Source organism: Hirundo rustica, chromosome 3 (genome assembly GCF_015227805.2).
Source record: "Hirundo rustica isolate bHirRus1 chromosome 3, bHirRus1.pri.v3, whole genome shotgun sequence".
Classification (NCBI taxonomy): Eukaryota; Metazoa; Chordata; class Aves; order Passeriformes; family Hirundinidae; genus Hirundo; species Hirundo rustica.
This window is the reverse complement of record NC_053452.1, coordinates 85,956,407-85,982,575: the sequence shown is the minus strand read 5'-3', so window position 1 is coordinate 85,982,575 and position 26,169 is coordinate 85,956,407. Positions and strand designations below refer to the sequence as shown.

The 26,169-nt window shown below is 40.3% G+C and overlaps 1 long non-coding RNA gene across 1 annotated transcript; it reads right to left on the bottom strand.

Moving 5' to 3' along the window:
* Positions 1 to 7,193: 7,193 nt before the first annotated feature.
* Positions 7,194 to 10,568, bottom strand: LOC120750859 (uncharacterized). The gene is made up of 3 exons (XR_005700172.1): positions 10,517 to 10,568; positions 8,429 to 8,585; positions 7,194 to 8,164 (listed from the first exon to the last, which is right to left on the bottom strand). It is a non-coding gene; the product is annotated as an uncharacterized LOC120750859 (long non-coding RNA).
* Between the last annotated feature and the right edge of the window lie 15,601 nt (positions 10,569 to 26,169).

The window sequence follows — 26,169 nt, the reverse complement described above, 5'->3', positions numbered from 1 at the left end:
ACAAACTGTGGGCCCATGAAATGACATTTACAGCAATCATGATGAATCCACCAGGCTCATTGCATTAATTACCATATGAGACATTTCTTTTGATTGTCACAGCGCTGTGGCAACCTCTGAGCAGGAAATAAAACCAGGATGTTTTTAAAATGAGAGCCTAATGCATTCAATACAATTAACGGTACTTAGAAAGAGAAGCATATGTCACCTTAAGTTTCTGAACTTAGGGTGTATTTGCACAGTATTTGCTTCAGGTTTTGGACAGGTAAATAAAGTCACATTAATTTTCTTGTTGCTGCAGAAGGTCTGTTGCTGGTCTCCATCTCAGCTCATGTAAATGTAGCTCATGTGCCACTAGAATAAATCAAAGCCACACCTGCAACAACATGGAAATGTGCCCTTCCAGACAAACAGAATCCAAGAGGCCCATGCTCTTCATATTGGAATTTTTTTTCTACAGCTGTTTTGTAAGACGCTTAAAGCTTTGGCTAGAGAAAGTTTCCATTTGCAGTATTCTGGACCTGCAACTTAACTATTTTTCTTCTCCTGTTTGTTTTACTGAAGTATTCCTACTATCTCTTTTGCTTGTGACCTTCCATTTCATTCTTACTTTATTTTCATTAAGTAAGAATGAAATGGAAGATATTACTTAAAGATATTACTGTTTAGGGCTGTGACCTATTTGAGCTGTAACAAGTATCTAACACTGTACTGTAAGAATAATATCTGACTTCAACTCCTTTTTACTCTAATTTCAACTTAGACTTAGACTTCAGCTTAGACTTCAGTAAGCTGCTTTCAATTCAAACTCCAACCTATTTTTTCTCGAGTTTTATCTTAAGGCTCCCTGTTTAGACTACTTTTGCACCCCCTCTTATGAAGTTCCATCTCTCAGTCACGCGGCAAGGTGTGGCTGCTGCATGCAGATTGGTGACACAGGACCACAATACAGCTCACAACTCAGGCCTAGATTAGCAGCAATCTGCAGTCAGACTTCAATTAGCTGGAAGGATGATGTTTCTTGACCGTCTGGTGTTTAAATGAACTGAAAATCAAAACCCTCTTTTTCTTGGTTCTCTTCCAAATCACACACTACAGTTTGCCTCATTAAAGATTAAAACAGATGTCAGTAAAAGGAGACAAATCTGAATCAAAATAGAGATCCAAATGCCCCAGAACTCATAATTTGGACTTTTCCAAAACATAGGAGGTAGCCCTGAACAACTCACATCCATGAGAGGGGCTGTAGGGTCTTAGGAAGACCGTTCCTTCATTTGAGTTTCTCTGTAAACTCTGTCTGTGGATGGTGAGTGGCAGCTGAGATGCCCACTGTAGATCAACAAAGACCCCACAAAGTGTGGGTAGATATGGTCCTGAAGAAATACCTTTCCACCTTTGTCTTTGAAGAGCTGACCCAGAGTCACCTGGATCCCAGAGCTTAGGTGTTTTTCTCTCCCTGCAGTAGACTGTAAAACAGACAGAATACTGCAGCTGTCTTTTGCTGTTTAGTGTCTGAACTGAGGAGAGAGAAAAGGCCAGGCAGAACAGATCGTTTCAAAGAAATCATTGCAACTAATCTAATATAGTCATAACAACATCTAGGTGCCTACTCACTGTGTGGAATATAGATATAATAATGAGGAAAACTGTTAGGGTGTTTTTTTTTTCTTGGGAGCATCATTCTGCTTCACTGTGACCTTCTCAGTTAACTTAATAAGCCAAATATCTTTATATGAAAACAGCTCCTAAGTTTCCACACTAGAGAATACACTGCCTTATCACTTACTATAATTTTGATTATGAAACAGTTGTTTTCATAAGCCTCACTTTTCTGTTGCTTGCAGCTATGAGTAATCTTTTTTTCAGGCTACCACTTCCTCATCTTTCCCAGTTCTTCAGTACTATCACTTTGTGCAGGTGAGGGTTATATTTCAAAGAACTCTTTTATCGTGTTCCAGTGAAAGTTTTTCAAATTTTTGTCATTGATGTATACACTGTTAATTGCAGAGGTTGGACACTTAGTTTGTAAATATATAGGTCAATGCAGATGCCTTGTTTGACCTAACATTTCTTTTCCAGTGTAGCCTTTTCTTCTGGTCACACTGTCTTATGGTACTGCTTCAAGGGAGCCAGGTGCCTTGGGCACAAGAGGTGATGGTGAAGCCCAGAGCTTCTGAAGGTTTGTGCCCCTTGACAGCTTTCCCTAGGGTGGAAGGGAATACCTTTGGTTGTGAGGGGTAAACCTTCTTAAAAATAGTCTTGTACATTTTCTGTGAGTAGTTATTTCACTTGTATTCTCTAACTTTCGTTTTTCTTCCAAAGTTGTGGATCCAAAAGGTGCATTTCCCCTCAAGTCCCTCCAAATCTTATTCTCCTACCTCCCTACTGTGCCTACACTCTCCACAGGGTCTGACTATTCCCACTACTGCACTGTAACTCCTCAGTGGCACCAGGACCCTTTGGAAAAGCCACCGAAATGTAGGCCTGATTTCACTCTGGAGCTTAGCAGGTGATGCTGAGCTTGTGGGAGAGTAGGAGGCACATCAAGCTGAGAATGCAGCTGACCAGAAAATGTTTGACATTTTGTTTTAGTACATATGTTCTGTTATTCAGAACATGCTTTGACTACTAGTTGAGATTTCTCCTCCTTAATATTAATCACGAGGCAAAGATTTTGCACAATTCATTTTCTTAATCTTGTTTTTAAAAATGCAGTTAGAGTCATCTATGTTTTTATCCTGTACCACACAGGGCTGTGAGGAGGAACTTTCAGGTGTTACTTAGAGATGTGTGCTGCTGAGTGCTTTCATACGGTACTTAAAAAGGAGGTGTTTATAAAGTCCCAGCAAAAGACTGAATGTCCCTCCTTCAAATACTGTGAAAAGATAATTAGATAATATTGTAGATCTCAGGCTATAGCCACCACTGTCTGTGCTGCCTCCAGGCCACAGCAATTTCCTCTGACACTAGCTGATATGTCTGATAAATCTGTGGTACCTTGCCTTTCTCTGGGTGCTGTCACCCTCACCCCATATCAGCCAATGTCTGGACAGGGATGAAATGGGTTTTCCAGCCCCATGAATAAAGGTTGTATAGTTGTCTTTCTCTCAAAAATCCAGTTTGCGCAATCCTAAATTCCCTCATTGTCTATGCTGATGCCCACCCCATCCTGAACACTCTCTGGGAGAGGGGGACAAGAGATTTCACTTCTGAATCATAGCATTTTGTTAAAATACATTAACATTAAAAGTTGCTATTCTGACAGTTGTATTAAAATGCTATATACTACTTGAGGTCTCTCTATATTTGCCATCCTTTCCCAAAGAACCAGGAGCAAACTTGAAGTGAGAGGAAGGTAAGGAAGATAGGTGCAGTAGTTTTGCAAACTAGTGAGCCACTTGAAGGAGCTCATTAGTTCTCTGGTTGAAAGGACACAGTGCTTGTTCACAGTTCAAAAGATAAACAGAAGGTTAAAAGTTAAAAAAAAATTAAAATAACTTTGCATAACAGCAAAGCTTACTTGGGCTCATGGACTTATGGATGTCAAGTGTTCTCTAACCCAATCCTCCTTGATGAAGGAGAGTCTTCCAACACTCCTTTACCCTGGTGTCCTGGGTCAGTGAAGACCAGTGCAAAGACAGTATTCAATAACTCTGTCTTCTTTGCATCCTCTCTTGCCAGGGTCCCCCTCCACAAAGTAACAGGCCCACATTATCCTTAGCTTTCCTTTTCTTTTTCATGTATTTGAAAAAGCTTTTCTTGTTGTCTTTGACATCTTTGACCAGTTTTAATTCCAGATGGTCCTTGGCCTTCCATGTCTCATTTCTCCTTACTCTGACAACCTCTCTATACTCATTCCAAGTGGCCTGACCCTGTTTCCATCTCCTGTGTATTTCCTGCTTACACTTCAGTAATGACAGGAGTTTTTTATGCATCCATGAAGGTCTCTTTCTCCTTTTGCTCAATTACTTGCTCATCTGAATGCATCTTTCTTGAGCATGGAGGAAGGGATCTGTGAGTATCAACCAGCTCTCTTGGACCCCTCTTCCCTGAAGGACCTATCCCCATGGGACACTTTCAAGGAGACACCTGAAGAGGCTAAAAGGAGCTCTCCTGAAGTCCATGCTTGTCATCTTGTTGCTTGCTCCCTTCTCACCCGGTGCTGAGCTCCATAATCTCACTGTCACTGCAGCCTAGGCTGTGCTCATCATTCACATCTCCAATGAAGCCTTCTCTGTTAATATAGTAACAACACACAATTCCTTGTAGGATCCTCCACTATGTGAGACACTGTCACCAATACTTTCCAGGAACCTCCTGTACTGTTTGTGCTTCATTGAGGACCAGTTGCAGCTGGATGGATTGACAAGTGATGTAATTAAAATAAGTAATTTAAATTAATTTAAAGGGAAATATTTAATAGTCTGTAAGACTTTTGAAACTCTCTACTGCTTATGAAGGAACCTATATTTTCCTTTTCTGTATGCTTGAGCTGCACTTATCCAGATTCTCCGATGCAAATCTCCCTCATGGCTCTGGACTGTAGCACCCAGAAAAAAACTAACAGAGGCCTCAAATTATCTTGTGAGGAAAAGCTCCCTCTGTTATCAGATCTGAAAATCATAAGCATTTTCAAAATCATGTGTATTAAAACACTTGTAAGTAATCACCTTGGAACACAGATGGTATTTCCCTTTTTAAATTCAGCTATCATTTTTCTCATAGCAAAATTCATGTAATTTTAACTTACACTATTTTATTTAAAGAATAAAGCATTCATTAGAAAACACATTATTAAAAGTTTTGCCAGAAACACCTCCAATATTACAGCAAATAATCCTGTTACTTCCTTCTATGATTTATAGTGCTTTTTCTCCTTTTGTCTTTAACTTTAAATATTTTCTAGTAAAAGATGGAAGATAAAGTAAGAAGCACCACAAAATTTATGCATCTGGATAAAGAAGACCCCTTTCATATTTTCTGGTTTGATTTCTTTCTTTATTTTTTTTTTTTTTTTTCTGAAATTATTTTCAATTTGGCTCAAGATCCTTGAGAGTGAAAGTAGCACTGCAAAAAGAAATAGTATTCTGAATAGATAATACAAGAATGAAAAGATCCCCTGAACTGAGAGGGGAAGAAAGACTGTAGGAACAGTGTCAGTTCTGTGATCTTCTTTCTAATTCTAGTTTGACTCACTGAATTATTTTAATCAAGTTAAGCAATCCTCTTTCATTCCCTTCTTCAAAATCTGTGCAGACATCTGTCTTTTCCCACTTTGCAGGGCTCTTGAAAGAGGCATGTGAACAGACTATCACAGAAGTACAAGGCTAAATTAGTAAAAGTATAATAGGAGGCAGAGAGGGTTTTAATCTTAGGGAAAACACTGTTACATATAATTTGAACTGGGACTGCATTGTAGGCATTTTCACTTTTACATCTGTCACTGGAAACTGCAGAGGACAGCCTATCAACATAGTATTGAAAATGTGATGAAATCTTACTTCTTCATTCATTATGAAGAAAGATGTAATAGAAGAAACAACAGTGAAGGGAATTTTTCTAATTAAAATATTTCATGTATTCAGCATTTCTTGTTGTAAATACATAAAGACAGGTATTTATTAAGCAGAAATTCACTGCAATTGCATAAGCCTTCTCTGCTTTAAAACCAGCACTCTAAGGGAGGATACAATCTGCGTTCTCTGACAATTAACTTTAATTCCTTATCTTTGCCAAACACAGATGTTTAAATCACTGGTAGCCTGAAAAAGACATAATTTCTCTGATATGTAAGTCAGCAGAAGCTAAAAGCCTTTATTGGGTTTGAAGTAGAGTTCACCAACTTTCTCACTGAGACGCAGCATAATAAAAATCAGTCTTGGAGGACATACCTCCTTGGCTTTGCAGACACGTACACAGACTGCTCCTCCCAGTCCCCACCGCAGGCCTCCCCCTCACTGGTCAAGCAAATGGAGAAATAATGTTATTCTATTTTTAGCTTACTTTAATGAGATTTATTGGATAGGCAGGAGTTCAAAATCCCACAGCACTGAAGCTACAGCTCTGCTGGTGCTGTGCTGGGCCCCCTCAAGGCCTGTAGATGTCACACTGAAAGCTGCTGAATTGCCCCAGGGAGGAGCTGGATGGTGTCAGAGTGCTAGCTCCAGTGAGATACTCGAACATTTCTATGACAGCTGTGCATTTAGGTGACAGCTAAGAGACTTAGCGAGCTCCTGTATTTTGTTAAGTTCGCCACTTGTAGCTGTCTCCCGTACTCAAAAACTTGTTCCACACCTCCCTTGGTGCTGAGGTTTTTATCATTACATAGTGCTAAATGCAATGAATCTCTGGGAAAAAAAAAAAAATCAGTGTTAAGGGTCGTGTGAAGCCTGCTGGCTTTTGCCAGCTAAGAGCTCCCCATTGGGGAGTGACCACATACTCCCCAGGAGAGCTGGAGCCCTGGAATGCCAGTGCCAGCAGCAAGCTTTCCTAATTAATTGTAGCTATACTGCAATCTGTTAAGGAGCTGTGTGATGGCAGCTGAACAATGATAACTGGCACTTGCTGATGCCAGATCATAAAAAGCTAAATTACGTGTTTGGTCGATCTAGTATTGGGGGAAGAAAGGGAAAAAATACCATATGTTGTTTTTAATCTTTTTAGAGTTGTTTTATGTTCCTCTTAGGAGTACTTTCTTCTGCAGAATGCCTTTGTAATAAAATATTTCCCTTTCAGCCTGAATGCACGCCATGCAGTACCACTGTTTTCTTTTTTGAAATATTGTTATTTAGCGAGTTTCAGAATTCAGAGGAAAAGAAAAAAAAAAGTCAAGGAAATTATATAGTACATGATACCTAGGAGACTTCCAGAAGGAACTCAGTCTTTCTTTAAAAAAGTTTAAGAATGAGAGCTGAATTAAAGCCTTGAAAATAGGTGTTCTAAATTGGCCTGGGAAATGACCATGAAGAGAGGATGTTTGCCTAATAAAAATTGTCTCTAGAAGAGATTCAGAGCTGATATTTTGAAGTGTGGGTGCACAAGAGGATCTGGAATGATTAAACGGGCAAAGATACATATATTGGGGCTCCTTGTGAGTTACCTCTACATACTATTAAAAGGAAGAATTGCCTATTGTGAACAAATATGGTGGCCAGTGGATAGTAATAATAAGATCTTGCTCACTTTTAGTTTTATTAGATTAGGGGAACATGATGGGGACACCACCCCAGGAAGCTGCATAGATGATAATTTTTATTTATCCTTTTTATTTGGATTTAAGAAACAGTTCCTGCTTATTTCTCAAGTTAACGCACATGAAAGAGAGAAGACAAAACCAAAGTCTTGCAGATATTAAAGTGGGGAAAAAGTGCTGAGCAGCCACCTTTTTTGCAAACAGTGCACTGTGAAAAAGCAATAAAACTAGCAACATGGGCATATATCACTGCTGTAGAGGATTCCTTCTTAGCAAGGGCAAGTTTATCTATAAATTGCAGTGAGAAGAATATTGCTGCTGAATCAGAACCACAAAAAGAAAGAAAACACACATGAAAGAAGATAATAAGTGGTTTGAATATCAACTTTTAATTTTTCAGGAAGAAACTCCTGACCTGCAGGGCCCCCCCTCCCCAGTTCTCCAGATTTCAGGTACCAAGAGGGATCCTTTCATTTCTTTGCTGAGGTCCTTTAGTGAGCAGGGCACTGAAAGTGCTGCATGGCCTCCAAAGCAAAGGGGTCAGGCCCTCCTGAGTAATGCTGTGGAGCTGTGAAGATTTCCAAGAACCTCCACTGTGCCCTCTTGTTTAGCTGCCTGGGCAAGAGTGGACACAGCTGTGTGACCATCATCTCTACACCCTCCATTCTACCAGACCACTGGTTGGAAAATCTCTGTCAAAACTCTCTTGAAATTCTCTTTAGAGTTTTCTTTTCACAAGACAGCACTTGCTTTGGATGGAAAACGTATTTTTTTTCCCTCTTTCCTCTAAAGACTAAATGGCAAAAGCCAAAACATTTTGGCCAGATGTGTGGAAAAAATTCATTTGGCGCTGTTGCCAGTGGTTTGTGGGAGTCACTCCTTGGCTCTCTCATAACTTTGCTGTCCTCACCAAGCCATCGGATGATGGTGTCTCCTGAAATGCACTGTGGCAACGGTTCTGCTCTGGCATCCCTGCAAAGAGGAGAGAGTGCATGAAGGAAGAACCTGGCTCCAGGAGTAACAGTGAAGAGCTCTTCTGCAGCAACGTATTTGGGCCATATGAACAAGTGTCAAAGTTTCAGACCTCCAGATTTTTATTTAAAGAGATAAAAAGAGTAGTTAGGAAGGGGGAGGGGAGGAAGGAAAAAAAAAAAAAAAAAAAAGCCTTTCCAAGCAGCTCTGGTTAGAACTGGGGTTTTTTTACTTTCTTTTGGATGAGTAGAACTGGTTTTTTACCTTCTTTGGGATGAGGACAGTGAAAGAATCATCTTATCTCCATCAGCTCATAGCAATGCTCTTGCTGAGATGCCCTTAAGCTCATTTTCTCCTATGTTTGTCTTTGCTGTAGACTTCCAAACACAGCAGCAAGGTAGCAGATTTGATTTTTCCTGTGCTGAGATGAAGACTATTCATTTCCTATTCCTTAGCAACTGCCTATATATACAACTACCAGGTGAGCTGTAAAACTGGGCAGAGAACTAAAACCAAATTGACAATGTAAATAAATAGGTTTTGGACCAGAAGTAGTTTAAGAGAACCAAAAGAAGAGTTAAATCCAAATGGAATTAATTGGTCTTTTTCGTTCATGAAATGCACATATGTAGTGGAGGAAAACACTAAGTCCAGACGTCATTTCCTAGGAGCATTCAACAATTTTCACAATATTATCTGCAAAACTAATCAAGTTTAGTTCTTTCACAAATGCAGAAATAGTGCATAATTTTGACTCATGTCATTTTGCTTATAATTTTTCCATATGTGTTTGTTCTCCCAGTTTCCACATTTGCTTCTCAGCTTACCCATTTTGGCCATGGTGCTGCCGCATCACCAATGCCAACCTCACAAGAACATCCATACATCTGACTCAGAGCTCTGTGAGGAAATTGACTTTGCTCCTTCTCATGTCATGTCTGAAGGGCTTCTGTCTTGGTTTGAAAAGACAGGTATCTGCTAGGGAGAGGTGGGTCCTCTCTAGGAATGGGGAACTCCAATCCCTTCCCTCCAAGTTATTATAATTTAGAAAATTAAAGAGGTTTTCAGTCAGAGCTATGGGGAAAGGAATATCAGTCCTCTACTAGTAAATATAACAGGACAGACAACAACAACAATAATAAACAGAACCAAGAACCCCAAGGTGCTTTGTCTCACAAGTCCCGGGCAGTCTGATCTCTTGGGACCCCGAGAGCACCAAGCCGAAACGGTGGAAAAACTCCGGGCTGATGGCTGGAAACGGTGGGGTGTCCCGGCAGGCAGGGGGTGTCCCGGCAGGCAAAGTGAGCAGTGCTGAAGAATCCGCGATGGCTGGACAGGGGCTGACCCAGCTCCAGCAGGGCAGGCAAGGAGCTCCGAATTCCTGGGCGCTCCAGCAGATGATAGAATTCCCAGGACCGGACCCTCTGTTAACAGTGGGCTCCTCATGCAGCCAGTAGTGACCCGACCATCCTCTCTGATGCCGAGAGCAGGAGGAGAGCACCCTCAGCTCCCAGAGCTGCTGAGCCTTTCCCTCCCCCAAACTAAGTGATCTACTGCCCTCACCACTTCTTTTGTGTGGGTCAAGTATCCTTTAAGCATCAATATTTAGTCTCTTAGCAAATTATGGGGGGGGGGGAATTCTATAGGGAAAGAAAAAAAAAAAAATTAAACCAAACTTAACCCCCAACAGCTTCCCAGCCTGCAGATGTGTGGAGATCACAACCATGGGGTTTTAGGATTCTGTAATGCATAAGGACAGGGAGACTTCATTCTCTGGATTTCCCTGCTTTATTACAGATCATAAAATCACAGAATCATTAAGGCTGGAAAAAAACGCCCAAGATCATCAAGTCCAACCTTTACCTGAATATCACAGTGTCAGCCAAACCATATCTCAAAGTGCCACGTCTACTTGGTTTTTTTGAACACTCCCAGGGATAGTGATGTCACCACTTCCCTAGGCAGCCTATTCCAAATTTACCATTTATTACCACAAAAGTCAGCATTAGCAAATAGGCCTGTGCTTAATAAAGAGAATATGTTTCTGTTGCAGCAGCCCTCTCACTAGAGGGTAGAAAAAAGCTGAGACCCAGACTTCATGTTTGTCACAGCATAATAACGGTCCTGGTTTATTCCTCTTTACAGTTCAGCCATCCTGACTCCAACTATTCTCTGACTCAGGCTACAGCGAGCTCCCAGTCTAGGTTTCCCTTGCAGCCTCTGACTGCTGGTTGTTGCCTGCTAAACTATGACAGCATGTATCAGTTTTCAGACTCTGAATGCAGACTTTTACCTAGCTAGACTATGACTGCAGGTTCCAACAACAAGCTCTAACCGCAGACCCAGACTGACCTCACAGCAGTGATTCTCTCCCTGCAGGCTCCTTCTTCTTCATGATTTCCCCTCACCAGCTTACACACTCCCTTTTATCACACTTACCTATATTGAAGATAGCTGTGACTCATCAGGGGTGAGGCTGTATTGGTTAATTAACACAGCTGTTACTTATCAGGGTTGTGGTCACCTGTATTCCCTTCTCCTACATGTTTCTCCTGAGTTTAAAGAATTTCTCTGAGCAATTACTAGTATGTCAGCAGTCAATAAGACTAGCAATCAATAGTAGTACAGCAATCTACCAGTAGTACAGCAACAATCAGCTAGAGTGACTGTCACTATTTTAGCAGTAGCCAAGCAGGTATGTACTGTTACAGGTTACTAGAAAGTCTTTATTAGTAAAACAATTTATCAGCAGAACAGTAGATATACTTATTGAACTTTTAACGTGAGTATTAAGGAAATTAGAAGGGGACAAACTGTTCGAAAGTGGGAGGACAAATCATATGAACCCCAGAAGGGGGCCCAAAAGGAACCAACAATGTAACGGAGACAGTCTTACTTCAGAGCTCGAAACTGGGATCGGGGGGGCACCCCAGTGGCAGTCTAAGATTTCACAGAAAGTTCATGTGGAGAATTCAACCTGTTTAGGAAATGAAAAGTATGTGCAGCACAGGAAGTTGTCAGAGAGAAAACAGCTCCATTTTGGATTAAAAAAAAAAAAAAAAATTGTCACAGAGACATAAGACTACTTAGGGCACCACCACTCCGAGCAGACAATAGATGTTAGCTGGTGGTTTTCATCTGGGGCAGATGATAGATGAAAATGTTTTCTGTTCTTTTAGACCAATTTTTTTTTTTTTCAAACTGCTATCATCTTCTTGCTGATAGAACAGCCACCTACTAATTCATATTTTCTCAGGTTGTTTTCCCATTTTTCCAGATTATTTTTCACCTTTTCAGATAATAACTTGCTGTTACAGTTCCTTGCTTTTGCAGTTATTGATGGTATCTCTGAAGGTTTCCAATTTCTAGGTACTCAGGTGTACTTCAAAGGTGCCAGATGAGCACTTCTCGAGGATGCTTCTGGTTCACTGGCTCAAAGTCCCCAGGCTGGCAGGCATTTCCCTTGAGAGTATTTTCCAAGTAGATATTTTCTTCTGTTAAGTAATTGTCCCCTTCTAATCCAGCCGCCTTTATGACTGTTCCCATTCACCTCATCAACCAGCGTCACTGTAATGTAGCCACCATGTTAAGGCTGCAAGTTGCTGAGCTTGTTTAGCAAAGAAAAAATAATTATTCTGGATACTGGCTTGTCTGCAAGTGTGAATGGATGTTATTTCAATTTTGGTTTGATGTAAGCAAAAAAAATTAAGCAGGAGCTAGCTTGGAGTAGAGAAAAATGCTGTGAAAACTTCTGAGAAGGTCTAAATGCTAAATGCCATCTCTGCAAAAGTTACAAAGACAGGTGAGCTGAGATTCGTTCTTTGGTTGGGGCTTTTTCTTCCATCAGAATATAAGTTGCAAAATTTTTTTTCTTTATGTTCTAGCCAAAGAACTGTATTGGAATAATATTACAGAAAATGGGGGTTTTTTCTATATTTTCCAATTACCCCTCTTCAAAAAGAAGCTTTGTTTTTTTTTCTTTAATCTGACTTTTTGTGGGTTTAAAAAACAAAACACATAAAAGTAGAAGCCCCAGGCAGAGCTGTTTTACATGAAATGAAAATGGAGAGTAAGACTCCCAGCTTGGGCCTGTTTCAGTTCTCAAAAGGAAAGCAGTTGGGACTGTGTTGCTCTTCACTTTGCAATTGCAGAAGATCTGGACACAAGGAGATACGGTGCAAATTTGCAAGGTATATTGGTCTCATTTCTACCCAATAGTGACCCAAAGGAGGGATCTGGAAAGTTAAGTTTAAAATAAATAATTGTTTTTAAAAGTGCCTCATTTTATTTCCACAAAGTAGGTTGTTAGATGAAAAATGAGCACCATTTGCTAATAAGTCAAGATGAAGGTAGGAAGGCCAAGACTGCCCAATGGTCAGCTAAAGCTCTTTCATGCAGTGTCAAACATCTGAGAAAAAATACTGCAGCACAACAAAGTAGTAAATCTACTTCTGTTTCTCATTCAGAAAATATTCTCAGTGTTTTACTTCTGATGGTGATTCACTTGTCAGCTGGATAATTCTGCTGAATTATTGAATTTACAACTTTGGAAAAAAATCAGATTTATTTAGTAGGATTCCTTTTCAGAAAGCAAACAAACCAACACTTATAAGAAGCAGCAGGATGTGGTGCCAGTCAGAGTCGTAGTATCTTGCATCAGACTGTTATCAGAAACATGCAGGTAGCATGCAGGCAGCTTACCTTCCTGCAGTTCCATTACCACAGAAGTTTACTCCTTGTGCATGCTTGAACCTTTCAGCAATTATCTTAAATGTGAATTAGAGGACTGGATTATTCTTTTTTTGCTGTGACTGGGACTCAGATCAAGTGCTTCCTGAGTAAATCCCTCCATACCTTTACTGGTATGTGTTTCAGATCTTGATTTGGACTGATGAAGCTTGCTGATTTGCACTAAGTGTCCAACAGTATCTTTGGGTAGGCATCTATGTAAATAAAGTCAGTATGATGGATATTAAATAATAGAAACAGCATCTGAGTTTTAGATAAAGGATAGGCAGTGATTGAAAGCAGAGTACAGCCTGGCTGTCTGAAGAAATTGGCTGAGTATACCAAATGTCATATTTCTCTTGCATCAAGCATTGTACCCATTTGGGGGTACAGAAATGTCAACTTCCAGTCTGTAATAATGTAAGGTACATGAGCCACATCCCATTTCAATGTTAGAAATCATACTAATGAAAATGTATCTGATTTTCAGGCATGTGAGGTTCAGAAACAATTTCATGAAATAGGTCTGTCAAAGTATCTATGGCATAAAGAACTAGATTAGGAAGCAAATTATATAAACCATCAAGACTTTATCACAGCATTTGCTTTTTTCCATGTTGGTATATCATGCTGGGAACATGGGCCACCAAGGAAATAAAATTCTAAATATATTTACAGAGTGATGATGATGAAAAAGACGGTGCTGTGCTGATAAAATCTTGGAGGTAAGCGCAGGAAAAGATGCTTTCTGGTCACAGCATAGAGGAATTCACACAACTGAGACCCAAGCCAAGCTTTAATGAAATATTTATCACAGCACACAGATAAATTTTAAAGTGCATCGTGTACAAAGCATTCACGTACAAAGCATTTCCAAAAAGTCAAGGATGAGTACAAGTCAACTGAACTGAGCATGGATCTCTAAGCAATGCTGGCATTAGTAAGATCCTTCTGTAGCTCTAAAATACAAACTTGTATAGGGAAATGAGATATGGAATGTGTATTTTTCATTAGGTGAATGTGGAGCATGGGTGGCAGGAGCCAATGGCCAGTTTAGCTGTAAAAGGGTGAACCCTGCGACCTTCTGTCCTTCTGATCGCCACTATCCCATTTGGTATCTGACAAGTCCTGTGTGGGTGGTGGAAGGGCTGCTCCTGATTACAGCACTCCTGAGACAGAGCTCACCCCAGTGTAGCCTCCCCGGGGGGGGCTACATGGAAGTATGTGCTGGCTCCATACCAGGAAGAATGCCAGATGGCTTACAGAGGTGGCTTTACTCTTCTAGGAAACATGCAGGTGAGAGGGCTGTGCTCTTTTCTATGCCTTCATTCAGTGTCATAGTGAGTCCACACTGTCACATCAGTAAGTCTAACAGACTGTTTCACAGCTGGCTCTCTACAGCATCCCCACTACCTTTGCACTTGATGCCAGAGGGCAGGACTGCCAGAGGAAGAATAAATAGTGATACATAGATGGAGCAGATAATGGGTGCAGTAGGACAGACAATGAAGCAGAATGTGGGGGGGGAAAAAAAAGAAAAAAGGGAAGGTTTATTATTGATTTATACTTTGTCAGTAAAGTTACTTGGAGGGTTATGCTGTGCATACACTTAAAAAACCATACAGAGTATAACAATATTTCTGGGCAGTGGCTTGCTCTAACTTTTTCATAGAAAGTAGTGGCAGATAAGACAGAAAAAGGTGAGGTTTTTTTTCCCCCAAAGTTTCTCTGCCCAGAAGATAAAAGCTGTAGATTCTAAGGAGAGAGAAAAAACACTGAAAATAGAAGTCAGCATTAACCCAGGACCTGAAAGCTGTGCTTTCTCACTGTACTGCAGTAGATGATTTTTAACCATTCAGAGAAACAATATATGAGTCCCCATGCAGCAAAGTCAGCTTGTGGAGCTGCTGCTTTCTAAGACAGAAGATTTGGGCACAAACAAACGAACCCACAAACAAACAAAAATACCCCACCCAGAAACATGAAACAACAGACAATTTAGGAAGAACAGACATTTAACAAATAGTTTTAAAGGAGCTTCAGAAGGTGCTGTTATGGGTGATACACATAAGGCCAGGATATGCTGATAACATTTGAGTTATTTACCCTTCTTGTTCCTGATTAGAGACAGAAATCCAAAGTGGATCTTTGACATCCCAGTAGCTGCTGTGCTATGGAGCCTTTCTTCTGCAAAAAGGATCCCATTTTAGAGGAAGTGGAAACACTTGTGCCTCTGGCTGGCCAGAGCGCTAATTCAGCCACCAGTCCCTGCTCTGATCAGCAGTAAATGTTGGATACAAATTTGAACCAGGTTGACCTGTTGATACTGAAATGAACTTCCTTTAGATTATTCTACGTGCACTCTATTCTGGAGGAGGCCATAGGAGGGATTTGAAATGTGCTTCTCCAGTCCAAATAGAAGTCTTAACAGATGGTAAGAGTATTTTTTTTTTCTATTCTTTGTACACCCTCCATCATTTTGACCAAACATACTCAACTCAGATTTGGAAATCAGACTAATTCTAGTTAACACAAATTTTCAAGGTATTAACAAGATATTTCATAAATATTATGAAGATATTTCACGTAAAGAGGAGAGAAGGCTTGATAAAATAATTAAAAGCAGACCAGAAATCCAAAGTATTTGAGTTCTATCTTCATTCAGGTTTGTTCTCCCACCTTCTTGCAGCAGATCCTTCTTTCTGTGGTTCACAGAATGACCAACTACCTGAACTACATTGGGGTTTAGATAATCCACTCAGGGTCTCCACAGGTTTTAGCCACTGTACAGTAGAATTGTGCTGCTCTGCTCTATTCCCAGGTCTCTGCCCACCTTGGAAGTCAGGCATTTCCCAGCTGAGTTCATTTGATTTGCACTCCCACAGAGCCTTGTTTTCTAAATCTGGAGGAAACAATGGTAAATCCTTGTTCATCTGCTGCACAATGAAAATGTTTGATTTTGAGACAATTTTATCACCTTTAATGTGTTGCTCCTCTAACAAGCCTACAGAGAAGCAGTCAATAGTGGCATTTTCTCTTCTTCACTAAATTTCTCCTGTCTTTCCTGACTCCAAGAACTAATGAAAGGCTGTACAAGAATGTCTAATAAAGTGCTAAAAAATTAATTTTTCGTGTGTTTTCAAGGTCTTGTGTGATAAACATGAACCCCAGGTCTCACTTGAGTAATTTACCAAACATTGGGTACAGCAGGAATTCCCAAGCTGCTGGAATTGGACTGCCATGAGAGTCCATGGGAAAGCACAGCATGGTCCCCTTACCATGGTCTTTGCACAATTTTGTGTTTGCCGTATGTCCTTGTGAAAGGAGAGTTGGATGGAAACCTTTGTACTGTAATTCTCATTGTATTTTGGTGGCTTATGTAAAGAAAAATAAGTTTCTGTGATATGCCAACTCTTTCAGCAAAACAGCATATGACCTGGTTGGTTATCTTTTTCAGTTAGCAGCTCAAGGTCTGACTATAGTAGCTGATTGTGGCCATGAGCTTGTGTCTTGGATTATGCAACCTAAAAATGTGTATTCTATTTCATCTGGTGAAAACTGTTTTCTGGAGATTTTTTATCCTTCTCTTGTAACTCCAGGAGGGAGGGGGGTGGATGCCTTCTGATAATGGCCCAGCCATTAAACCCAGGTGGGGCAGTGTTTCTTATCTCTTTCACCACCCCTCCATGCTCCAGGGGGACATCTTCTGATAATGGGCCATTAGGGCCCACCAATGACACAACACATTCCATCATCCCATTGTGAGATGCTCCACACAGTGGGGGAGGAGCCAGCTGTTCCTAGATAGATAAAAACTGAGACTGAAGGACACAAGGGATCTGGTTTTTCCACTGGATGCCTGGAGGAAGATGGGACCCATCTTGTCACCACTGGACTTTCTACAGGACCATCTCTGCTTCACAGAACCATATCTGTTACTCCAGGAGGATTTATTTGGACTGCTCCCAACACCATGACGAACAGGGTGCCAGGTCGTATCCCTGGCTCTGTCAGGGTTTTCCAGGATCTTTGTTCACTTGCTTGCTTGTTTTTTTGTACTACTACATTTGTATTTTCCTTTTTTTTTTTTTTTTTTTTTTTTTTTAATATTCCTAGTAAAGAACTGTTACTCTTATTCCCATATCCTTGCCTGAAAGCCCCTAATTGCAAAATTACAATAATTGGGAGGGAAGGGGGGTTACATTCTTCATTCCAAGGGAGGCTCTAACTTTCCCTGGCAGGTAAGTGTCTTTCAAAACTAAGACAGCTTGTGAACCAGTAACTGCCCTGCTGCTGTCATCTGATCTCCATTTTACCACTTAATTGCAACTTAAAAACAATGCCTTAAAATTACTATAAAAATAAACCTTAAAATATCCTTATAGAAAAACCTTAAAATTATAGCCTTTAAATAATAATTCTAAAATATATTTCACCCTTAAAATAAGTCTCTCTTCCCTTTTATTGTACATTTATTTTACAAAACTTTTAAAGAAATTATGATGTTTTTTTTCTTTTGCCATTAGGGAAAGCTGAAGTTTTTCTTCTAATGGCAATTGTTTTGAAACTTCTCTTCCAGCTTTCTCTTACCATTAACACACTGTGTATCTTTCCTCTTTCCTGCAGCAAATAAAATATAAATAATATTTCTAGATTATGAGATAAGTAATATAAGCTTGGTTGAAAAAAAAAAATGAGGGAAATAATGTAAGCAATTTCAGAAAAAAACAAATTCTCTAAGATGTGAATGAAGCCTCTGCTGCATTGGAGGGGTGGGGGGCTCTTCTTCAGTAAGATTGAGAAATTACATTTCTCTTGTTAAGTATTAATGAAGTTGAGCTATTTATGGGAAGACAGTTGCTATAAGTAACATGTATTTATAACAGTGAAGTTGCCAAAATGACCAGAATTTTCAATACCTAGGTCATTCTTAGTGGCAGCACAATTAAGAGGAGGAAAGTTCAAAGAATGTTTTAATTCATAAGCATGCACACACACACATATAGACATATAAATATATATACACAGCTATGAAGATAATCAGGGGGCTAAAGCACCTCTCCTATGAAGACAGGCTGACTCCTATGAAGACAGGTTGAGAGATTTGGTGTTTTTAAGAGAACAGGAGAGGGAAGGGCATTAAGTGATGGGGGGGGGGGGGGGGAGGGAATGGGGGAATGGCTTCAATATAAAAAGGGTAGATGTGGATTAGATATTGGGAGGAGATTGTTGTGGGAGTGATGAGACACTGTCACAGGTTGTCTGGATGGGTTGTGGGTGCTCCATCTTTAGGAGTGTTCATGGCTTGGCTATAAAGGATTTTGGGCCACCTGATCTAGTGGGAGGTGCCCCTGCCCATGGCAGGGAGGTTGGTATTTTGTGATCTTTAGGGACACTTCCCAACCAAAATATTCTATGATTCTTTGATTCTGTGTCATGCCTACTATCAATTGTACAGAAGGAAAATAGGGATATATTTATATAGGTGGGGATTTTTTTCATATGTTTAGATTAAAAGTGCTTGATTTCATCAGGGTGAAATGTGTTTCATCAGGGCCACGGTAGCTTATTTAGCCTGGACAGCACGTGAAATTACCACTGCTAGGATTTCTTAGTGAGCATCTACTTGCCAGAGATCAGTGGGAAGCCAGGTTTGGGTGCCAGACTCCCTGCTGCTCTTCCTGGCTCTGCCCTGGAGTCCCTCATGCAATATCTTTTGCCTGTTTTTTCTTATATAGAATAAGAAGGTACTTTGAGTCTGTGTTATGCCTTCAGTTGTGTGGATGACAAACCCTATCTCCATCAGGGTATTTATTGTTCTAAAACTATTTCTTAGAGGATCTACCAGGCTTGAAGGTTACATATGCTTTTATTCTGAAGCTGTAGTAAAAGTGTACCTTAAGTAATTCATTCGACACTCTGTCCCCCAAACACTAAAACGTCTCATGGAGAGATAGTAAAGCCCTCAAAGTTGCAGTTCAATCTGTGGCCCTGCAGGGATTCCTCTCTTTCATCACCATTCAGGTTACTGAGGCTCAGGAGGGTTTCTTGTATTTGTTCCTTCTCCTCATTGACTTATCCTTCCCTTTGAATTATCCTGCTGGACTCCAGTTATCCTAAAAGTCTCTTTCGCCTTTGGTATCTCAAGAGAAATTTAGGCAATTAGTTGCTGTCTCACTGAGCTAAGTGCTGATGCAAACCAGGTCTCATCCATGAGGAAAGCAAGAGCAGTGTTAAAAAGAAAAGTGTTGAAGCCTAAAACTGATATAAAATGAATGAGAAAAGGCAGGACTGGACAAGACTGTCTTTGTTGCCCCTTTTGTGTCTTACTACTCCACATTTTGCTTATGCAATATCTAATGTTCCTTGCTGCCAGCAACAGACAAAGCTGTCATGCATAACTCACTGTTCAGCATCACATCTGTTACGTGTCCTATGACATTACGGAAAAATTAGGTGAAGCAAGGGGGTATTACTGCAGTCTCATCTCAAAACAATATATCTTTGGAATCTAGTGCAGCAGAGTAGATGTGTTTCAAGAAGCCACAAAAGATGAGAGAAATTGGTTTTAGCTGTTAAATACATGAAACACTGATTTTGCCATTCTGAATCTCAGAGTAAAATAGTGTCAGGTTTGAATATTTCTTTCACAAATCTGTTGCCAGGAAAATGGGATCAAATCCAACCCAGGACTTTGCTGAGGATGTGGATGGCAGAATTTCTGCTGGCTTAGATATTTCTAGAGTCTGGCTCCTGGTTAGGATGCAGTAAAGAGAGCTGGTTTTCAGCCCTTGAAGGTAGAGGTGCTTTCCTTTGTCCCACTCAGAAGAAGTACATTGAATCTTATGTGGGGTGAAGAAATAGTTCTTGGTTACCTTGGAGACATTTGTACTGCTTTTGTTCATGCTTCAGTGGGCAGATAGGTTAGTTTTGGGGTTTTGTCAATGATAGAGGGTCTTTCACCATTAGTGTTTCCAACCAATGTATTGGATTTTGATTTCAGTTTTGGATTTTGATAATTCTGGTCCTCATCCCTTTATATGTAAAATTAATGTATCTTCTCATGTAAATCCACAAGATATAATGAATGAAGGTAGAGGGAAAGGTAAGCAGGAGTAGAGGAGACAGGCTGTGAAAGAAGGTTAGCAACAAGGGACTCCTTGGAGAGAAGGAAGAGAACAAAGAGGAGAGAAGGTGTGGGGCTCACCTGGCTGCAGGATGCTTGAAGATAAGCTTCTTGAGTTTCCTTCTGGATTTCAGGCTTTGATTTTTTTGGTTTAGGCATAACTTCTGAAGAATTGTTATTGTCAAATAGCAAAAGTTCAGACCACTTTGAAGACTATTGCTATGGTAAGGCAAGAGTTAATCATCAGTTGGATAAATCCTCATCAACTGAAAGAAACTAACAGTCCACTAGGTAGGAACCATCTGTCTCTGCTGAGTCCTGAAATCATTATTTAGGCATAGAAAATGAGAGAGGACAGAAAATGGAATTGCCCATTTTCCAGGGTAAAAGCATGGAAATCCTCACCCATTATTTCATACAAAAATCTCTCTGATTAAGTTCTTTGGCTTGTTCCAAATGCTGTTCATCCAGATAAAAAATGCTCTTCTAAATTTCTTGTCTTTCACCTACATGCACCAGTAATGCCGTTGGTGCTATTGTCCTCATTTAACAGCCCTAATGTGATTTTTACCTTCTTCTTTAAGGGAAGATAGAAAATAATCACAAAATACTGGTCCATTTACATTTTCTAGGTCACACTGGAGGGGTCAGATGCAGACTAATGCATGTTCTCTCTCCCATTGTAACTTTTTTTGTTTGGGTGGGGTTTTTTTGTTTGGTTTTTTTTTTTGGGGGGGGGGGGGGGTGGGGGAGGGGAGGGGCGGGTGGGGTGCTACGTGAGCATTTCCCCTCTTTTCTGCTGTAATCAGAGTGGTTTCTGCTTTCTCCAGAAGCAGACAAGGTACTCTGGAAAGATACTCTTTATCAAGCAGGTAGCATTCTGTAATATCCCACATCTCAAACATAAGCAAATTCAGAGGATTTTGTATATTAACAAGGTGTTGACAGATTGTTGGGTGGAGGTAGAAGGTAACTTCTCTAGGGGCTGAAAGATTTCCTTCAGAGGGAGCAACACAGCCAGGCCATCGGAAAGCCTTTGGCTTGAGCCTTACTTTTGCTGATTCCTATATATATATGGGAAATTCTGGTTTTAACTATGGGAGAGCGTTGCTTGAAACATGACAAAAGTTCATGACTGTAGCAGAGAAGACAAATTGCTTTTGAAGTGTGGGTCAATCAATGCATAGCAGAGCTTTCCTTTGTGAAGTTCTGGGCTGTGGGGCAGTCTTTCTGTCTCTACTTTCATAACAATGAGGACATTTAGTCACTGAATGCCACTCAGCTAGAGAGAAAAGGATTTTGAAGAGTGCACCTCTACTCTCTGCAGGAAAGCTGGGGTGTCCTTCTGAGAGCTCAGTCCCACAGACAGCTATTTGGGATCAAGCTATTCTTTCCCTAAAAAGGTGTATACCCCAATTCCCTCACAACTAAAGATCCCTGTTAAACATTGATAGATTTCTGTTCTATGTGGATAAATTGAACTCATTATTTCACCCATCGATTCTCAAAGTATTCCTAATTCATAAGGCAGAAACTCAGTTGATATTTGTTAGGGTTTTAAAGCCTATTTTATATTGCTATTTCAGGTGTGCTGGCAGGATCTACTCGAATTTCTCTTATCCCCTTATGACTAATCTATGATGAAGGCACTTGTATTTGCAAGGAGAGAAGCAGCTCCATAGTGAAGAAAGCCTTGCCAAGTGAGGCAGGAGAGAAAGCAATACCTCAACACTTTTTGTCTGTCATTCACCTGCCCTCCTACAATGCAAGCCATTCAATGAATATCTATTAGTATCATTCCTGTTAAAACTTTCCATCTCAAGGGGGTAAGTTCTTTCCCTTACTGAGATATCTATTTTATGGAAAGTTTGATGTCAAGGTCTAATTCTGTTTCTGTGCGTGAGGCTCAACGTTGTACCAAAAGCCTCTTAAAGCTGCCGGATAACTTCAGATTCAAACACTGACTTAAGATCTCCCTTGGACCATAATGATGGTTTTCCCCACAAAATACCACTATAATTCCACTAAAAAAATTGTTGAATAAATAGAGAAATAGAAAATACATAAATAAAGATACATCAAGTCTAGGGTCTATAATGAGGAACATAATAAAAGTGAAGGTAAGAGGCAAGAAAAACAGATTGTTAAAAATGAGGTAGCAGTGAAACTTCGACTCAGAATCTAAGCTGATGTGGAAATAAAGGCAGGATTAGCATTGGGCTTAATCATTATTAATGCAATACTTAGTTTTCATTTTCTATCCCTGTCCAGACTTGTATTTAGTAAAATACTCATGAGTAATAAGTGCTGTTATTCTTGTTTCAGAGGGAGATTAAGTTTTAAACCTTTTTTTTTTACAAAAGCTGCTGCAATAGCTGAAGATAGAAACCTTAAGCTGCCACATCAACCATGGAATTGTTCCCATTTTGCAGATGTTCCTGGATAACTGTAATCCTTCCTGTCAGCAGCTTCTTTCATAAGAGGTGGACAGCTGTTGAGGTAGGTGAAGACGCCAGAACGGTGACACAGACCTGAACGTGTATTGGGAGCCTGTGAAAGCCTTGTCCTCTGCTCTTCAGCTGATTCCCAGCCTTACTTGCAGAGCCTGGCTATCTCACACTGCCAGCCAGGTTTGCATCGCTCCACCTCGTGCATCACGAGAGGACTGAATCAAACAGGTAAGGTATACCGTCATTGCTTACAGCATATAGATAACTGAGTACTGCCCTATATATCATCCACAAGTGGCACACTATGAAAGAGTCACTAAGGCTTCAAAATATATATCCTTTGGCAGCGCTCCTTGACCAGACAAGACTGCTTCATGACTTCTCTCAGTGATTACACTAAGACACTGTGAGTGGCAGGAGCAATGTGCCAGCTCAACTGCTCCTTCTTGTCCCAACTTTTAGGTCACCTCTTACCATTATGGAGCGGTAGCTAGATATCCCAAACCAATTTTATACTTCCATTTTCACAGCCAACCACCCACATTGTGAAAATCTTTAAATACCAAGCAACGTTAAAAACCCTTCACCTTCTAACAGGGGATGAAATACGGAGCGGAATCCTTTATATATATATATACACACACACACACACATATATATATATATATATATATACACACACACACACACACATACATACTGTGGCTTTTTAAAATACTGCTTAGTAGTCAGAAATGAAAATTCTACCTTGGCTTCCACATCAAGGCTATAGTGTAGTTCTTCCCTCACAGTCAGATGCTTGTGGAGCAGTAGTTACATCAGCAGTTACTGACCATGCTGCACAGTTACGTGTTCCCCTGGGCTACCTAAGTAAATATATTTTGTGGTCTTAAAACACATTTCATGTCTTTTTAGGGCTGCATATGAATGCCTGTCCTTGAATTCAAAGTAGGACATTTGAAGCTGTATTTTACAGGGAATCAGGTTTTCTTTTGGTACCTGGAAACTATTTTGGGAAAATAACTATTGCCACTCCAAAGGGACTCTGAAATTTTTCAGATTGGAAACAGGTTAGTGGTAGAACCTTGGGCTATATGTTGCTATGGGAATTGATAGTGATTTGATGAATTTTCCTTACATAGAAGCATTCACATTGGAAAAATAAAAGGAGTTTTTATATTCATACAATAAGGACATTTATGGTTATGCTTTACAATCTTGGGTTTTAAATAAATGTTATTTTAGATTAAATTACTTCACCTTTCCTACTCTCTAGTTCTTTTGTCAACATCTTTACTGTTGCACCCCACAGTCTCTGCTGCATCTGATCTTTTGGACTTGCACTCAGATTCATATGCCTCATATCCTATGGTCTGTGTCTTCCTTGTCTTTCAAAACTGAAAGCCAGTAGCCACCACTAATTGGTTTCTTTGAGCACTCCTTGCTAAAATATTCGAATACCAGCTTGTATGATCTACCTCTTGGTCCTCATATTTGGAGGAGCTCTCTCACCTGCAGTAAAGCAATGCTGAGCCAGGCTCCTGAGGCAACCTGTCTTTATAGGAAGGCCTACAAAACCTCTGTGAATTGTAAGTTATGATTGTGACTCTTCTGCCAGGAGTATTTACTCATAAAATGTTGGTTTTCCCTGTATCTGGCTGTTTTCCATCTTCCACTTCTCTGACTCAGAGGCCATTTCCAGCTATATGTGGAGTCCTTAACAGTGGGATTTCGGTTCATGACTAAAGGAGATATGTGCTGTGTGCTGCACTACTACAAACAGCAAATGACACTTGTTATCTAGACATCTTGCTAGCAAAACTGAAAATTTCTCAGGCTAGGATCTGTCTTTTGTGTAGCACTTAGAATCACTTGCTTTCGAAAGATGATCAGAAACCTCTAATAAATGATTTGTCTATTAGTACTATTGATGCAGCAGTCTAAATCATCGATATCTGTATTAATTTAATTGAAACAGTGAGGGTTCTTGCTCTGACTACTTGTTTCATCACTTTTGAGTCTTTTCTTTCTGCCTCGTGTATCCCATTCATGTTTTCTGAGGACCTCCTGTGTAAAGTTACAGTGGGAGGTAGAGCTCAATACTTGGTTTCACAATGTTCCTGCACTTATCCTTCTGCATTAGAACTTTAATTTGATTCATGCACTGGCTTTTTTTTTGGGGGGGGGAGGGGGCATGTTTTAAAATGTTGTAATTTTTTTTCTGTTATCTGTTTTGTGTATGGGACAGTGTATATTGGACAGGAACAAAAGAGGAAGGAAACGTGGTGTGTCAATCTGATTCTTTGCTTCTGACCATGATGGGAGTGGGGAAGTTCTACTGGAGTGTTTCTCCTTCCTAAGTGTCTTCTAGCCCTCAGCAACCTCACAGTTCAGCAGTGATGATAATTCTAGCAGCTTCTCTCATAGTCAGGTGCAGATCACTGCACTTGAGATGGCTGGCAGCATCTGCAGCTGCCAATGGCAGTGGTTCCACAGGCAGCTTGTTAGATTTGGCACATCTGCACTATCAGTAAAATCACAACTGGTCCCATTGCTTTCCCACAGGTATTCTGAACTCACATCTGGTGTGTTTTTCTGCTGAGGTGTGGTAAGCTATCCTACTTCAAGCACAGTGCTTCTATCATTGTACCTAATTTTTCTTTATATAACACCACATCCAAAGATCAGCCCAGTCCTTCAAGGTGCTAGTAACCTACACTGCTATTTACATTCCCCGAGGAAGGACAAAAGTTCAATTGTTTCCTGAGCAAGGCCCAAGCCCAACATTGGCTGATGTACCAGACTCTCAAAGTTTGTGGTGTTAAGACTTGAACTGAATAAGGTCTGTTTTGGTCTTTGTCTTGCAAATTTGTTTAAGAGGAATGATTTATGGCAGTTCAGCTGGAATGTGCGCCCAATTGGCAGTGAAATTGAGGTACAGGTAGGTTGATTGAAGAAAATCAGATCGCCTTCTTGTCAATGTAGCTAGATTGGCTTAGGTTGTGTCCAATAGCCTTAGGTTTTTTGGCCCAGGAAATAGATTTGCTTTGACATTTTTTTGTGAGCTTTCTGTCCTAAAAAATAAAAAATGGGCTCTTAAGGACTGGGATGATGACACTATTTTTGAGCAAGGGAGGTAGAAAGAGAATTTTTAAATACTCACTTTCTCTCCTCTCCTGCTGGTACAATCCCTGATCAGCTTTGTCTGGGAGGTAGCTGACCAGCCAGAGGGTCACTTTGAGATTCATCTTCTCACGGCAGGATGCCACATTTCACGAGCTTGGAATTCACTGTGTGGAGGGAAGTCCGCACCTTTTTCAGGACATTGGGAGCACAGAGCCATTGATATGCTAATTTAGAGAGTAAATTTTGCTGCAACAAAGAGGGTTTTCATCCCTCGATCATAGAACAGGCACACGTTCTGTTCCTGCCAGACTGTTGGATGGTCACTGTACCTGTACAGTGTTACTAATGTGCTTGGCATCCTTCAATATGGACAAAGTGTTAAAGAGAGTGGTACTTTCTGGGTTTTGTGCTTCCTAGGTTGAAAAGAGTGTGGGCTGCTCTCCATGGCTGGTAAAGACACAAAATACAGCCAGTCCACCTGTAGTTTGTATTTTTATAGTTTTGGAGTATGCTTTATTCATTTGTGCATAAATGGCAGAATGCCCATGTTCCACTGAAAAGCTTTGGAAATCACT